The following is a 5,642-nucleotide window of genomic DNA, read 5'->3' on the forward strand; positions in this document are numbered from 1 at the left end:
CCAAGTCTCTGAGCATTTCTCGAATAACATTTCTGACATATTTTTCATTGCCACTTCATTGTAACTCCTCCCAGCCTTTCTGTCTACCCTAAGAGATGAATGAACTCTGCCTCCAACAGATTTCCTGTAGGAAAGATGGGAACTTCTTTCTCCCTTACAAGCCACGTAGTCTCATATGCAACAAAAATTTTTATTGAACTCAAAGCGGCTAAGGAAAATATGTATAACATTGTGATTGGAGCATTGAAATAATATCCAGCCTAAAACCGTTTGTGTGAAGAGGGACTTCCTTGATACTAGCTTTTTAGATGTTCAGTGAACCAGGGTTGGCGGTTCCAGCTGGCTCAGGCTGCCAATGAAGAGGCCACATCAAAGACGTGGAACTCTTTTAACTTGCTGCTCCTCAAGAATGAATTTCACAGGGCAAACTTGTAAAGGCAGAAATAATGCCTCAAGCAGCCCCTGTGTTTCAGTAGATCCCAGGAAAAGAAATATCTTCTCTGGGATTGAGAACAATGAATTTTCTTATAATAAAAAGAGAAAGGGGGAAGGCAAATCATGTTTATTAACTAGCACCTACTACATGATAATATGTGATTCCTGTGGAAAACCAGGGAGATGGATGTCATTACTTCCATTTCATAGTTGAGGACACAGATTCCCAGGGGATAATGTGTTCAAGATCACCAGCTGGGAAGCAGAGGAATTGGGATGAAAATCTTTTTACATGATGCAGAAGGCCACATTTCTACTGGCCCATACTGTCTTGTCAGTTTTCTTGTCCTCTGAATTTTAAGAATTTAATATTTAAATATGATTTTCAAAATGTGGTAACCATAACAGGGAATGTCCACACTCTTAATGCCCTTCTTTCCTAAAAGTTTGTAAGTCAACTACTTGGAACTTGAAACAGGTTTTGCAACAAAACAAAACAGTGATTAAAAAATGTGATGAGATTTCAAGGCTAACTCTTTCCTAACCTCTAGCTTGGGTCTTAAAATTAAGACACACTTGGGAGAGGACAATGTGGATGGGGAGAAGGACGAGGATTCATTTCCTTAGGTTGGGATTAGCTCTATGTAAACTGTCGCAATTGCTGAAGTTTTTCAGTTGGCATCTTTTTCTATTCCTTCTTTCACCGTTGACCACTCTCCTGGTGTCTTGTCTCAAAAGGCCCTTGTATCAGTTTAGATCCAGTTGGGAGAGAGAAACCACACACTAGATTAAAGAGTAGAAATTTAGTGTAAAGAATTATTAAGCTATGATAAGAGAATAACTGTAACGGTGTAAAGAGAACTCTAAAGGGCACTCTAGGGCTGAAGAAGAGTACCCCAGAAAGAATGAAGTTAGGAATACCCCTTCCCCAAAGCTGGAGTTGAGATCTCATTGCAGAAGGTGTGGTTGTGGCTGCTGGATGGTGGAGAAGTTCTCTGGATGGCCTAAGCCTGAGCTGGTTCAGTCAACACAGGGAAAACAGGAAGCAACCTTCCACGGTACAGGCACATCAAGGGTGCTCTAACTGTCTGGGCTGTGTGTGAGCCAGGGCTGGCAGGCAGGTGTACAGAGGAAGAGGAAGTGCTGTTATAAGCAGGAGGCTGGGAGTGTGTGGTGCTTGCATTGGACGGATTGAAACAAAGTGGTCACTGAACTCAGGCCAGGGCTGTGAGTTCACCAAGGGACCGTGCACTCTGAGGCAGAGTAGCACCAAATGTCCTGCAAATACCTGCAACACTACAGAAGCAGCAAAAATCCAACTAACCAAACAACCAAGCAAAAAACCCAGGACACAGAGTCAGCACGGGGAGCCCCTTCCTCCTGCAATGTCCCTCCAGTGCCTTCTATTGACAGAGCTTAACAACAGCCTCCACAAAAGAGAAATGCTTAGAGTCCAGTCCTTTATCCTAGCACAGGGACTGAAGGGTGAATGTGGGGCTAGGAGAAAATAAACGGACAACTAGTCCACTTCTAATCAGGAAAGGACAGTCAGATTTGACCAATCATGTTCCCAAACCACCGATTTTCCTCCTTATAGATACAATAGTCTTCTCCCTCAGTGAAAACAATTTCACAGGAATGCCAGTAAAGAAAAAGCAAATTAATGTAAATAATTTTTTTTGCTAATTGTGAATGGCCAAGAGCATATCATCATCTTGAATGTATCTTTTCTTTGTTGCCATATTGCCAGTTATTAGCATAGTGCCTAGCATGTAGATGTCAGTAAGTATCTGTCGAATGAATGAATCCCAGAAACATTTACGCTTACATGAAAGAAATATTAACTAATAGTGATAATCTATACATGGTAGCATTTTGGATGTGAAAGTAAGTGAAATGAGAAAAGAGCAAGGCAAATAGCATAGGTAAGAGGAATAATTCTGGACAAGTGAACAAAGAATTGGTTTTATTGATGGGCAGAGGGTGGGTGGGTGTTGATATTTGGAGCAATTCCCTACCTTGCCTCTGCGATCATAGCTTCTTCCCTTCTTCTCTTTTGAAATGACAGATTCACCAGGCCTTCCAAATTGCTTCGCTATGTGTTTCTGAATATAGAGAGGAGATGGGAGGATCCTCTGGGCTTGGGGTTGCCAGCAGGAGCAGTAGGGATTATTTTGTTGATTATGATTAATTTTAATTAGGGAATTGTCTTCATTAGCAGAAATGAGGAAGTGCCTTATTGAGGATGTGTGAAAATCTGGTTCACGTCTATATTTTTCACTTTCTTCCTTTGTCACCTAAATATGATTTGAATTTCATTATTGCCAGAGGAATCAGCAAGGTTCAGATTTATTATCTATGTATGTGTCTGTCTATTTACTAATTTATTGATGATTATCCACCTTTTTGAAAAAATGATTTAAAGCAAACATAATTAAAACACATAAAAGATTAACAAAAAGGCCAAGAAGAAGGACTAGAAACACATAAAAGGGGAAAATGATACCAAAAATTAAAATAATACAGCTACTGTGGAGAATGAATATTGTTGGGTGCCACATGATGGGTGCTTCGTATATTGGTTTAGTTTGAACAATAATTAATTTGCGAACTAAATATCTAGAATCAGACTCTCACTCTGCCACCTGCTTGCTGGGTGATGGCCATCACTCTTCTAGAGTCCCAGCCTTCTCCTCTGTAAAATAGAGGCAGCATTAACATGTGACTGTGATGATTACAAGCGCCTTTGTATGGGAACATGTTTGGTAAAGACAGTCACATTCGAGATGTTGCTATGAGGGAAGCAATCTGCACATGCTTTTCATGTTTAAAAGCTGGGTAATAAAACTGGCATTTAATTATGAAAAGATAAACTCATATTTGTCATCCAAAATAATGTTAATCCATTTGTTCCCAGGTAGACTGTAGGGGTATCTCGGCTTACTGTCCAAATGTTCTCAAAAGGGAAATGCTTGGCTGGATGCCTGGCTGAGACTCCAAAGCTCACAACCACAAAGTATAAAAGAGTTAAAATAACCTCGATATTTTTACAAGCAAATATTATTAATCAATTATCAAATCCAAAAAGAACCACCCAAGAATGTGAATTTTAAATAATGCTCCTGAAAAGTTAGCTACAAAAGACACCCTGAAGTACATAGCAAATTTATGCTCATGATAGAAGTACCTTATTATTCAGAATACTTTTAAGAGTATCTGTCCCAAACATAAATTTTTATTTATTTACTTATTTTTTGAGACAGGGTCTCATTCTGTCACCCAGGCTAGAGTGCAGTGGTGCAATCACAGCTCACTGCAGTCTCGATCTCCTGGGCTCAAGGGATCCTCCTGCCTCAGCATCCCTAGTAGCTGGGACCACAGGTGCATGCCATCATGTCCAGATAATTTTTAAAAAATGTTTTGGAGAGATGGGGTCTCATTATGTGGCCCAGGCTGGTCCCAAACTCCTGGCCTGAAGCAATCCTCCTGCCTCAGCCTTCCAAAGTCTTGGAATTATAGGTGTGAGTCACTGCATCTGGCCCCAAACAGAACTTTTGACTTGAGATTGACTGTGTGATTAACCTACAGCTTCATAAAATGGATCTTGAGAGCAACATTCTGGAGGTTAATATCCAGTTTAGGGATTCTGAGTATGTTTCTTAGGGCCTTGTATGGTGTCTGGGACAAAAGTAGGTTTTGGATACATGCATAACTCACTCTGCTTCATTTCCTGAGAACTTCAGAGAAAAGTGATCCTGAGAAGCCAATGACTCCTGTCTGAGATAACCACAATCTTTTCTGCTGTTCCACTTGACCAGAGCAGAGATGGCATATTTAAGTGCTAATGTTCCTTGGGTTTCTGCCTGGGTTTGTGTGTCTTTTTGCTCGCCATGGTCTCCCTGTGTGATTGCATCCACTCCTTTCACCTCAGTCACAACAACCTCTATGCCCGAGACTCTGGGCCTCTCCATGAAATTCCAGACTCATGGAGCCAACTGCCCACCAGGTTTCTAACTAAGACAGTTCCACTTGCATATATTATAGGGTGTCTCAAATTCAACATTTCTCAGACTCATTATTTTGCCCCCAAACTTACCCTCCCATAAAATTGACCTCAGTAGTTAAATCCAGAAACCTAAGCTTATTCTGGATGACTCCTTGCTCCTCACTATTCCCCCATTTCCAGCCAATCACCAAGATCTACTTAATTTATTTTCTCTCCTGAACATCTCTCAATTTAATCCTCTTCCTCCACTGTCACTGATGCTACCCTAGTCCAAGCTGCCATCACGCTTTTACTTGATTCTACCTAATCAGCCCTCCAGCTACCAATCTAGGCCCCTCATTCCTGTCCACTGTTGACACTGGAGGATTATTATACAGCTGAGATCTGATCATGTCATTCTTCCAAGATGTGTTCACTCCTATCCAGCCTTCAGACTCAGTTTAGCAGCCAACCACTTTGAGAAATGTTGTCTAGTTCCCTGTGGATTAGATATAAATAGTGGAAATTATACATAGAACATTTTTTTAAACATGGAATTGTGGATGTATTTAGAAAAAATTACAAAGATAAAGTCCTTTGTATGTTAGACCTATTGAATAAAAAACAGTACTTACCTCAGAGTTAGTAAGAGTAATTGAACATCTTATAAAATAAACATCCTTGAAACCACAGGGTACTCACTGATATTTTTCTAGCATCGCATTCTAATTCCATCTCAATTTTTCTAAGTCCGTTTGCTTTCACTATTTCCACTCAGAACCATCAAATTAGTTGCCACCATCACCCCAGCAGAATCTCTTGACCACTGGAAAATTGTTACAAGATTATCCTATCTTCCTCCTTGCTTGCTTTCAGAGTCCGTTTTTATTTTTTTATTTTATTTTATTTTTTTAGCTATTTTGCACTGTGGGATAAATCTCTATTTCAGGCCTGCTGCCTTGATTATATCCCCCTGTTTTTCCTAAGTCTGCCAGAGAATCCCACAGTCTTCAGAATCGAATACAATCTTCTAATAATAGCCTTGAAAGTTTTCCATCAAACAGGCTCCTTCTTCCAGCCAGCGATTCGAGTTGCACGTCAGTTATGGTGGCTCTCCTCTCCTTAAGAAGCCCTCAACACACAAAAAACAATCTCTTAGTAGCAGCACGATAATTTCTCTGTCCCAGAATCAACTGTGGACTTACCTACTTAAGGAAACTTT

This window comes from Rhinopithecus roxellana, chromosome 4 (genome assembly GCF_007565055.1).
Source record: "Rhinopithecus roxellana isolate Shanxi Qingling chromosome 4, ASM756505v1, whole genome shotgun sequence".
In the NCBI taxonomy this organism is placed as follows: Eukaryota; Metazoa; Chordata; class Mammalia; order Primates; family Cercopithecidae; genus Rhinopithecus; species Rhinopithecus roxellana.